The sequence below is a fragment of the Haemorhous mexicanus genome, chromosome Z (assembly GCF_027477595.1).
Source record: "Haemorhous mexicanus isolate bHaeMex1 chromosome Z, bHaeMex1.pri, whole genome shotgun sequence".
NCBI classification, from domain to species: domain Eukaryota; kingdom Metazoa; phylum Chordata; class Aves; order Passeriformes; family Fringillidae; genus Haemorhous; species Haemorhous mexicanus.
This window is the reverse complement of record NC_082381.1, coordinates 16323312-16335257: the sequence shown is the minus strand read 5'-3', so window position 1 is coordinate 16335257 and position 11946 is coordinate 16323312.

Sequence of the window (11946 nt, the reverse complement as noted above, 5' to 3'; positions counted from 1 at the left end):
ATCTTGTTCACTGATCTGCCATGGGCAAGGACATATTTCACTAGATCAGGTTGCTTCATCCACACCTGAACTGGAACACCTCCAGTGTTGTGGCATCAACAACTTCCTTGGGAAACTTGCTCCAAGGGCAACTTGTTCCAATATCCCTCCTTGTAAAAAAATTCTTCCTTAAATCAAATCTAAATGTAACCTATTTTAATTTGAAATCATTGTACTCTCACTACAGGCCTTGGTAATAAGTATGTTAACATCTTTCTTATAAGATCACTTTAATCATTGGAAGGGTGCAATAAAATCTGCCCCAAGTCTCCTCTAAGCTGAACAATCCCAGCTGTCTCTGTCTCTCTTCACAGGGGAGCTGTTTCTTCCCTCTGACCATTTTTATGGCTCCCCTCTGAACCCACTCTGTAGCAAGTCTATGTCCTTTCTGTACTGAGACCTCAGAGCTGGAGGCAGCACTGCAGGTGGGGTCTCACCAAAGCGGGGCATAGGGGCAGAATCATCTCCCTCCCCTGCTGGGCACAGGGCTTTGGATGCAGCCCAACACACACTTAGCTTTCTGGGCTGGGAGTGCCCATGGCTGGCTCATGTCCAGCCTTTCACCCCCCACAGCAATCCCAAGTCCCTCTGGGAAGGGCTGCTCTTCATCTCTTCATCCCCAGCCTGTGTTGGTACCAGGGATTGCCTCAACACAGGTGCAGAACCCAGCATCTCGCCTTGTTAAAACTTGTGGGGTTCCCATGGGCCACTTTGTACAACACCACTTCTCAAGCTGTCCAAGTCCCTCTCGACAGCATTCCATCTTTCAGGAGTGTCAACATCACGACTCAGCTTGGTGTCACGTGCAAACTTGCTGAGGGTGCACTTGATCCCTTTGTCTATGCTACTAATGAAGATATTAAATAGCATGGTTCCTAATACTGAGTCTTGAGAGACACTACTCATTACTGCTTTCCATTTTGAATTGAACCACTGACAGTAACTCTTTGGACAAGGCTGTCTAGCCTGTGTCTTACCTAGCCCTCTGTTGGAGGTTATGATTTTTTCCTTTTTTTCTTTCTCTCATGGAATTTTCTCCCATTTTTTGCTAAGAAACAGTAAGTACCAAAACTTATGAGAACAAAAGATGTAGCTGGGAGGAGGAAGAGGGAGAAGGGTGCAGCTGGCTTCTCTCTTACCTAAGGAGTTTTCTCTCAGGAAGAGCAGATACCACAAGATTTTTTCCTGGGAGCTGTGGCAGCTACAGCTGCCACAGATAAACTAGCCTTAACAGACACCAACTCAAACAGCCTAGCTCATTTGAGAAGATGAGTAAACAAGTCCCTGGGTATGATAATGATAGGTCAGATTCAAATTCAAACAGGAGACCCCAGCCAGTTTTATTGAAATTTGGTCATGAATGCAGTCATATCACTGGCCAATGAGCTGGGTGGTGCTAACATCCCAACCAAGCACATGTGTAAGTGCAGGGAATTTGAAGCCCCCGTAAAAGGGGATGTCCAGAAATAAACTTTGGCTGTAGCCGCATGGACTCAGTGTGTTCTTGTCACATGCCTGCCTCCACATAAGCGACAGGAGGTGACGGGCTGGGCTGGGCTCCTCTCTCCCTCCCTGGCCCTTGGCATCAGAGGAGGACAGTCGAACTGTTGCTTACCACAAGGAGAATCCACTGTCACTACAGGGCCCAGCCCTGTACAGCTTTGTCCTTACTGAGCATGAGCCGTTGCCCATAAGAGCAGCCACTGCACTGGGACATTATTAACACCCGATCTTACTAGAAAGGTCACTCACCATCTCTTTGGGTGATTCAAAGGAAAACCCAAGACCCCAATCCCCTCCCCATTCCTGGAGGGTGCATCTCCCCAGGGTTGTGTGGCAGTTGCTACAGAGAATCCTGGCTGTCACTGCTCAGTGCTGCTGCTTTGCGCTGCTGCCTCCGGCTTTTTCACTACACTGTAACCATGTCCACCCATGTCCACCGGACCTCCAGCTCCTGCTAAGACTGTGGAGTTCTCTGTTATATTTTGTTTGCAGGGGGCATGCCTGCCACTGCTGTCCCAGCCACCACTCTGAGGTTTCCGCTGCAGCCCATTTCGCCATGCAGCCCATCTGCCATGACCACATGGAGACACGGCTGAGCTTGTGCCACAGCGCCCCCTGGAGTGGTGGGGGAATCACCGTAACCGCCGTGCCCAGCTGGGAGCCAACAGCGCCCCTGCTGTCCGTGACCATAACTACATGAAAGGGTGTGGTGGTGTTCACAGGGGTCACGGGATGAGGGAAGAGACAAGAATTTTGACTCCATGTTTCAGAAGGCTTGATTTATTATTTTATTATATATATTATATTAAAACTATACTAAAAGAAGAAAGGATTTCATCAGAAGGCTTGCAAGGAAAGCAAAGAATGGAATGATTCCATTCCAAAATAAAATTTTGCAACTGACCAAGACAGTCTGGACAGCTGGACTGTGATTGGCTATTAATTAGAAACAACCACATGAAACTAATCACAGATCCACCTGTTGCATTCCACAGCAGCAGATAATTATTGTTTACATTTTGTTTCTGAGGCCTCTCGGCTTCTCAGGAGAAAAAATCTTAAGGAAACGATTTTTCATAAAAACATGTTGGTGACATATCACCCTTTTTATTTAAATTAAATTTAAAAGAAAAGTTTGTAATTTCGTCTGCTGGGCCCATGCAGAAGAGAGAACAAACACCTGACAGGTTTATTTGTTGCCAATCAAAACCTCAGTCAAGTGCTGATGTGGAACCATCAGGGAAATTCTTCACCTGTAGAACATCAAATTCTATCATATCACTAAAACAATCTTACAATATAAGAAAATGCAAAAAAACCCATGCAAAGAAAGTTCATTGCTTCAAGTCCAAACAGCTGAGTTTCAGGAGAAAGTCTGGAGATGTTCCTTTTTGACATCTCCGAAAGTCCCTTTTGGTCCTGAAACAGGCTTAAACAAAGAACTGCTAACGAAAATCATCAACAGTTATCAAAAATCCATTGACAGTTATGAAACAAATTTGAAAAAATTTCTGAAATGTCTTGGCCACAGCCCTTAATTGAACCACTTGGGCTGAGGCTAATTTTTGGCTTTCCAATGCTTTTGAGCTGCTAGCTCTTTCAACTCTTTTTATTTAGTTTTTAATTTTTTTATTTCCAAAAGAGCAGCAGCAGAGAGGAGCCTCTAGGGCCCTGCAGGGGCCCTGGTCCTTGTGGAAGGATCAAGAATCCCTGACCGGGCCCACAGAAGTGTGACCCAGGTCCTGATGGGGGAAGCAAAGCCCCCAAACCCAACAGCCGGCCAGGCAGAGATCCTGGCCCAGGGAGCCGAGCCAAACGGCCCAGACCTGGCCCCCGAGGCAGGCTCTGTGTTCTCACAACCCGGCACCCTGCTGCCAATGCCCGGGCAGCAAGAGTGACTGAACACTTCGTCCCCCCTGAAACGGTGCATACTGTCAGTTGGGGAAAAGAAGCTTTCCCAGGGATCATCACCCCGGATCTGGGAGTGCTTTGTCTCCACAGCAAGTGAGCGAGCGTTGCTCACTTTCCACTGTTTCTCTTGCCTCTGCAACGCAAATGCAAAAGGTGTTCCCCCTTTCTGCCCCTCGGTACCACCCCCACCCCCTCTGGGATGGGGACCAGAGGCAGAACTTTCAGGAGGCATCCCCCCACGCCGCTGGGGCGTGTGAGAGACGGCAGGCATTCCAACCCCCAAAGAGAAACCTCCGACCAAATGCGAATCGGCCTGCGAAAAGCGCTGAGTTTGAAAGCAGGCAGCCGGGCTGCGCCCGCAATCAGCTGCTGACCCACATCCCCACCACGGAGGGGCAGGCCGGCGTCCCCTTCCCCTGTCCCAGCTCCCTCCGCAGGGGCAGCCTCGGGACAGCCCGAAAAACTCGGGGGGGAAGCCAGGCTGATCGCAGGTGCCGTGGCAGCTGCCGCTGGGGGCGGTGGGACTGCGGGCAGCTGCGAAGACGGTTCCATAGGCCCGGCACCATTCTCAGCATCATCTTGATCTGGAATTGGGCCGGTAGAAGGCGGCGAGGCCGCCGAGGGGGCCGGTGGGGGCAGCGGGGTCGCCGGCCAGAGGGAGAGCATCCCCAGCCGAGCTGAGGCCAGCAGCTATATCTTCTCCGGGTCCCGGAAGGTGCAGTACGGGTGCGGACAGCAGAGCTGGCGGAGCCGAGCCGGGAGGCGGCGGGACAGCCAGAGAGGGGCAGCGGGGCTGCGGGGTCGGCCCCTGGGCATCCTCAGGCGGGCAAACAGCCGCGGAGACAGGCTGCCTCTCTGAGACAGGCTCTTGTTGATCGCTACTGCAGTCGATCGCATTGCCTGGAAATACGGAAACAGGCTCTGTTGATCGTCGCTGCTGTCGATTACGTCGCCTAGCAACACGGGTGAAGCCGCGGGAAGCGGTGCTTCCGTGATCGCAATGCCGACAAACTCTGCTGGAGGCGGCAGGGCCGGCCCGGCCGCGGGCGGGGCTGCAGGGACCCGCGGGGCCGGTCGGTGGGACCCGCGGGGAGGGCCGCGGCAGAGCCCACGGGGCTGGTCGAGGCAGGGCCCGCGGCTCCGGCCGGCGTGGCGGAGCCAACTCACATCCCCCCTGAGGGGAACGAGGGTGGGGAAAAAGCGGCTCCGTTTGAGCATGCTTTAAAGGCGCAGAAAAATATTTTTCTTCGGCTCCGGGCAAAGCCTCTTCCCCCCGCCACGATACGGGGGCCTGGGAAGCAGCAGTTACTGTTCCTGGGCAGGTGTCTGTCCAGCGGGAAGGAAGCACGACCTCTGCATTCGGCAACCCATTCAACTGAAAATGCTATTTCAAAACTTTGAAGAGAGTTTTGAATGCTAGATGAAGTAAACAGGGCAGGAGATTTTCTTTTTGATGCTTTTATTAAAAGTGATCAGCTCAAGGTTGAGAGGGCCGATGGATCCGCAGTTTTGCCGTCGCAGCTCCCTGCAGAGACTTGGAGGAGGCAAATGCAGTTTTGTCCGCCGGGGGCAGATCTGGAGGGGGGGGGGGGGGGGGGTGTTCCATCCTCCCCAAAGCAAGCAAGGTACACGCCTCTGGATACTGGCTTTGGTTTCACAGTCTCGGGTCCTGGCTCCAACCAACATCTTCTTAAGTTGTGGTGAGGGGCTATTAAGGTTTTCAGAGTCTCTCCTGGCTCTGGACTTCGTCCCTAATGTCCAGACACTGTTTTGATCCCTAAATTCCATATTGGCTCCCCAGTTTAGGGGTTTATTAATTGCGAATTGCGTTGGGGGGGGGGGGGGGGGGGAAGGCAGGCTTGCCCCATTGCATCTTGGCTCTAAACTTATTTTGCATACCAACTCCTGGTTCCCTCCCCTCCACCGTCTTGGGGTGGGGGGGGGATGCCATCCTCCATCCTCCCACCTGGCTGCAAGCAGGGTGATGCTGATATAATAGAGTGAATTCTCAACCATAGATGGCTAACGACCCGATACCTAACAGGTGATTACAACATGCAGCCAACAAAAGCACTCCTCTCTGCCAGAACTGGTTAAACTAACTAGTATTTCTACAACATTTACAAAAAAAAATGGGTAATCCTTTTTTGTTCATAACACCAGATAAATGCGAGGAAATCCAAAACCCTGGCAAAGAGCCTCACCAAAAATTAATTCCATGCATATAAATCGAGGGAATACACCACATCTATAAAAAATATGGAATTTTTTCCATCTGAAAAACTCGTAGAAATGTCACCATATGAACTCTGTCTTCATGACCCCATCTGTGTCAGCGAGCAATAATTTTCTCCTCTGAGGGGGAGAATGGAACCTCCGTCTCCATAGGCACCCTCTGCCACATCCCAGCCCACGTTGTGGGAAGGGCAGTATTTTCAGGAAGGGAAGAGTTCACAGGACCTTGTGACAATGTCCTCTGGGCGTCAGCAAGCTGCTCTGTGCTGAGAAGGTTTCCAAACATCTTGTCTGGGAGACTTTTCAAAAGGTTCTCTCTGTGGTCAGCCTTGGATGTGAACTCTGTCCAAATTCAGGGTCTTCGGTTCTTCAGCTCCAGGCTAGAAGACAATTCTGTGGTTACTTTTGTAGTGACCATCAATGCCACACAATCGGGGCTTAACCAAATGTAGCAATGCTCCTCTGGGCTCTCACCAAAATGAGGAATTATTCTTCACTCAGGGTCACCAGTTGTGGAGGTGTTCACAGGGGTCCCAGGAAGAGGGAAGAGACGAGAATCTTGACTTCATGTTTCAGAAGGCTTGATTTATTATTTTATGATATATATTACATTAAAACTATACTAAAAGAATAGAAGAAAGGGTTTCTTCAGAAGGCTTGCAAGGAAAGCAAAGAATGAAATGATAATAAAATCTTGTGACTGACCAAAACAGTCTGGACAGCTGGACTGTGATTGGCTATTAATTAGAAACAACCAGATGAGACCAATCACAGATCCACCTGTTGCATTCCACAGCAGCAGATAATTATTGTTTACATTGTTCCTGAGGCCTCTTGGCTTCTCAAGAGAAAAAATCCTAAGGAAAGGATTTTTCATAAAACATGTCTGTGAACAAAGGGGAAAGTGCCTGTGGCTGAGAAAGCTGTTACTGGGTTTCTGGGGTTTTTTTTGCTGTTGCTGCCATTGCTGTTGTTTGTTTACCTTGTTATCTATATACATACTAGTAAAGAAATGGTTTTCCTTTTCCCATAACTTTGCCTAGAAGCCACTTAATTTCAAAATTATAATAATTCTGAGGAAAGGGGGTAGTATTTTTCATTCCAAGGGAAGTTCCTGCCTTCAACAAATACCTGTCTTTTAAACCAAGACACTCTCATTTCACAGCAAACCCCTATCTTTTCAGCTTAGACATAAGAATGTTGTAGGGGAGCATATCAAAGGCCTTAGAGATGTTTCGTGAGATCCATAGGTCTTCCCTTATCCACTGATGTAGTCAGTTGTGGCTAGATGAGTCAAGCAAATAAAGTTCCCCACAGCAGCCAAGGCAGGAAATGAGGAATTAAACAGCCAAACAAAACCCCTGGGAGGAAAGACTGCAGTCATGTCTACCTCCAGATAATCTCAGAGGTTTATCACTTGAAGTCTTGAACTCCCTTCTGAAGTCAGATAATTATGCCTGGACTTTCTCCATTAACAATTATAGCAAAACCAAGTACCTCTTTGTAAGCTTTTCTAAACAGCTGCACCATTTCCTTTTTGCCATTTCTTCTTTAGCACAAAAAAATTAGACCCCGCAAGTTCCTCTCTGCCCCCACTTCCACTCGGCCTTTGCTTTCTGAATCTGAATGTAACAGAGGCATGATGAATATGAAAACAATGGCATGCATTAAAATCTTAACACATGCCAAGTTCCCATTTTGTTTGGGGCATTGAAAAACTAGGACAATGAAAAGTCCTGGATATTTTTTCAGCCATATTCTGAGTAAGGAAAGAGATACTTGGGTCTTTTTGCCTAATACAACAAGGATTTATTATTGAGTATTAAATAGGCAAGAAAACAATCAACTGTCACTTTTCAGAATGAAGGAAAGAAAAACGTTTCTAGGTCCTCTTCATTATCGAGCAACTTCCCTCCAGGTGTTATGAATTGACACCAGAAAGAGCTGAAACATCATATCTGAACCTCTCCCTGTGATGTTCCTTCAGATGACTGTTCAGGGCTTCCTCCTTGCATTTTGCAATCTCCCAGCAGAGCTAATTGAACAAACCAGGTAAGAGACGTGAATCTGAACACTGTGGAGGGACCCCACACCCATGTCAGAGCTCTTGTAATGCATTATCTAGGGACAGTCATATGCAGTGGGTGGCATTTTTGAATAGTGTTTTAAACTGTTTCATGTGCATTTGTAGCCATGCAAATTTTGTTCTGATGTTCAGGCATATGACTGCCTGGCTTATATATTTCCTTTTCATTTCCAAAGCCTCTTCTTTTTCAGAAAAGCAAATACTCTCTAAGAATAAATATTGTTTTGAAAAGCCTTGGTGGAATTACAAGAACCAAATATTTTCAAAGTGCTGACAAAAAATAACCAAACTAACCACCCAACACCCCAAGAAACAAACAAACAAACAAAACCACAAAACCAAACAGACTAAAAAGCAAAACAAGAAAACACACAAAACAAACAAACCAAACACCAAACAAAAACAAAATTACTATTCTATACCCAGACTGAGGATATTGGTACTCTTTTCAGCTCTGCATAAAATCAAAGATTGGCATAACTAAAAAATATGCACATCAATTATACTTAATTGACTGTTTACATTGTTCATGTTTCTCTTACGTTAGGCATTTGACAGAGCTTTTAAAACCCCGTTGCACTGTATTATCTGAAGCTGTCCAACTGACCCTCCTGATGCAGCATAGAGGTCGCCTGGATTATATATTCTGCTTGAGAAAAGAGTCAGCATCTCAGTCATAGTGTAGGTAGTTTATTATTATTTTCCACTTAAGGAGATGATCTGCTTTAAGGTTGTGCTCACCTTAGCAAGCTGGAGGACTTTGGTGTAGGAAAAAAATTAATGCTGAGACACCACTGCCATCCTACATGCCTTTCTGGGGTTTACCCCAGGTTCCACTGTGGTTCTAATGACTGAATGACCACCAGTAGCTGGAGCCCAACAAGTGAATTTCCAGAATACATGTGTCCTGTGGAATCATATATGTGAGCAGAAGTTTTCATGTTGCCATTCACAGTGTGAACTAAAGCACAAGAGGGGACACTTGTCACCGACATGTTTTATGAAAAATCCTTTCCTTAGGATTTTTTTCCTCCTGAGAAGCTGAGAGGCCTCAAGAACAACATGTAAACAATTCTTATCTGCTGCTGTGGAATGCAACAGGTGGATCTGTGATTGGTCTCATCTGGTTGTTTCTAATTAACAGCCAATCACAGTCCAGCTGTCCAGACTGTCTCGGTCAGAGACAAACCTTTGTTATTGATTCCTTTTCTATTCTTAGCTAGCCTTCTGCTGAAATATTTTCTTCTATTCTTTTAGTATAGTTTTAATGTAATATATATCATAAAATAATAAATCAAGCCTTCTGAAACATGGAGTCAACATTCTTGTCTTTTCCCTCATCCTGGGACCCCTGCAAACACTGTCACAGACACGTAAGAGTTTTGTTTCAGAAGTTCACTTCTCCTAAGAGCAAAATTGCACAGAAAAGTGGAAGTTTCTAAAGCCATTAATGGTTAATTGTCATCCTGTTACAGGCATTTGATTTGCTCAAACATAGCTTCAATGTCTAAACCCTCTCTTTTTCTTTATTTACGTGATATATACTCCCTCACCTAGACCAAGTTAAAAATCACTAAAATTATAACAAACAAAAGGTCTTTGCACCTTAAAGAAAGATCAATTTGGTCCTGTCATAAAAGCATCAAAGAAATACTACTAGGTTTTAAGATTTAATTTCAAAACCGTTATGTATGTAATATAACCAATACATCAAAATTGTTTGTATATATATTTTTAGTAAGTATTTGATACTGATACCTTGAGAGGCTGCCCTAGAAGAGAGACTAGACAGAGCTAAAGGAATAAAGTAGGAATTTATTAAAAAGCCTGACAAGGATAGACTTTGGGCAGCAAAAGAGCCTGGCCTGGGCTTTGCCGAAGATGGGCCCAAGATGGTCACAAGATGAATGACCAGTCACAAGATTTCACAATTTAATAAGTTTTGGTCCATTTACATATTGGGGTTAATTGTCCAATTACAGCTTCAGGTTATGAAGTCACATCCTACTGGTTTGTTTTCTTCAATTTGCTGTTTATGCTTTTGGGCTTGAGGCTTTAATAGTTGTCCTTGGTTCTCAAGCTGGAAAAGGATTTTTTTGTCTAACTACCCTATGAAGAGAACTTACCAACACTTAATATGAAGTTCAGAGTTACACACTAAAGCAGTATAGACTCTGAAAAATATGAAAGCTAAAACTTAAGGCATCAATACCAATAAATGGATTTCTTTTGTTGTTTTTTTTGTTTGTGTTCCAAGAGGTTGTTGACACTGTTGAGTCAGGGACAGAAAAAAAGACTCCAGTCTTCAGGTGGATCAGAAGGCCTCCATGCCAAAGTAAGAAGATGTTAAAGTAGCTGTGATCCTATGAGAAGTTTGAACAGAGAAGGAGAAAAGAGTATTCCTGTGCCCCAGGAGAAGAAAAACAAGATCTCTCTTCCCAGAGATGAAGAAGATTTTAGAGATAGATCATGAGAACTTTTGCCTTTGAACAGTTCATCTTTAAAACAGTACCACATAAGTTGACATGGCACATAAACACAGCGGTGAGAAAAGCTTGTAGAAAATGGGAGGACTTCACAATTGCAGATTTCCCTGGGCAGCTGCTATTTGTGAGGAAATTGAGAGCCATGAGAGAACAGTTTTCTTATTGTGGAGAAGTCTCCATAGCGTTAACAGAAGGACTTCTCTCCCTAAATGAACTGAAGAAAGACTATTGTAGAGGTGATAAATTGACTGAAATTTTAAGTTTTGTTTCTTTACATTGTCAATATGCAAGAATGTGGAGAGATGATAGTTACATGACAAAAGCCACGTAGACATGCTCTGGATAGCTGAGAATTGGAAAAGTACCCAACCCAGCTAATCTGAGTCCCTGCACCTGCAAGGCCTCGTGGCTTTGAGTATAGCTGTAGTCTGATAGCAGGATGATGTAGCCAAGAGCAGAGCGAGAGAAAAGGGAGATGTAAGTTGTAAAGAATGAGGAAGTAAGAATAACCAATAGACTGCTTAGCTTACAGAATATGCATGAGCTTATTACGTGTTGTGCTTAAATGTCTGATGCTCTAATCAATAAACGAAGCTTGCTGATTCTCATATTGAGATGACCGGAGCCTCCCTCACTGCCACACAAGAAAAGATTGTGGGGGAAGGAGAAGTATTCTGACGGTTTGGTTCTGATTTTTATTACTTTTTTTCGTTACTGTTAATAAATTTTTCTTTATACACTTTTAAACCTTTGAGCCTACTTTGCCTTTCTCCTAATCCTACCTCACAGGAGGAAGTGAGTGCATTGATGATTGGCCAGCACTAGAACCTACCACATTCATTGGTACATAGACCGGGAAATCTAAAAATTGGAAAAATCTAAAATTGGTGAACCAGAACCACTACACAAAATCGGTGTTTCTGCCCAGTTTCAAACTGAAACCACCACAAGCTTAAACTTCATTAGGTTTTGCTGTTTGCCGCCACACCTGGATCCCAAGAGAAGGAACGCCATGTAACTGGCTAGCTGCTCGGCCCTTTTCCTCCAAGCAGTGTCACTGAGTGGCCACTCCCTGCCTCGAGCTCCTGAGCTGGGGCTGAGGGTAGCGGTTCGGCCTCTGGTTTGGAATCTCTTCTTCCACTTGGCCTGGTTGAAGGTGGGCACCTGGAGAGGTTCTTCCTCGTAGCTGAGTTGCAAAAAGAGAGAGATGGACTCTCTGGTGGCAAAGTTCCAAGATGTTTATTCTCCCCCAAAGAAAGAAGCACCAGGATGTTACAATGAAACAAACTCAAAAGGAGCACACACAAAAGAGCACTGGAAATGAGATAATAACAGCTTATAAAGGGGGGCAGTCTCAGGGGAGGAGGCTGCCTTTAAACCAATCATGGGCTAGCAAGGAGGAACATGGAGTGGGTTCATATTAACGTAAAACCAATGGGGAAGATGGAGGGAGGAGTGAATACATAATCTACAAATGGGTGAAGGGAAACAACATAACTGAGATAGAACCTTCTGGTTAAAGGGGTGTAGCAAACAATAACTGACAAGCTGCAGGGGCAGGGTTTAGAGGACTGACAGAGCAGAGTCTGGAAATATGGGAGGTGTGGAGGAGATTGACATGGGGATTGACATAAGGAAAGGTGGGAAAATATGGGGTAAACAGCTTCTGGGAAGAACCATTAGGGA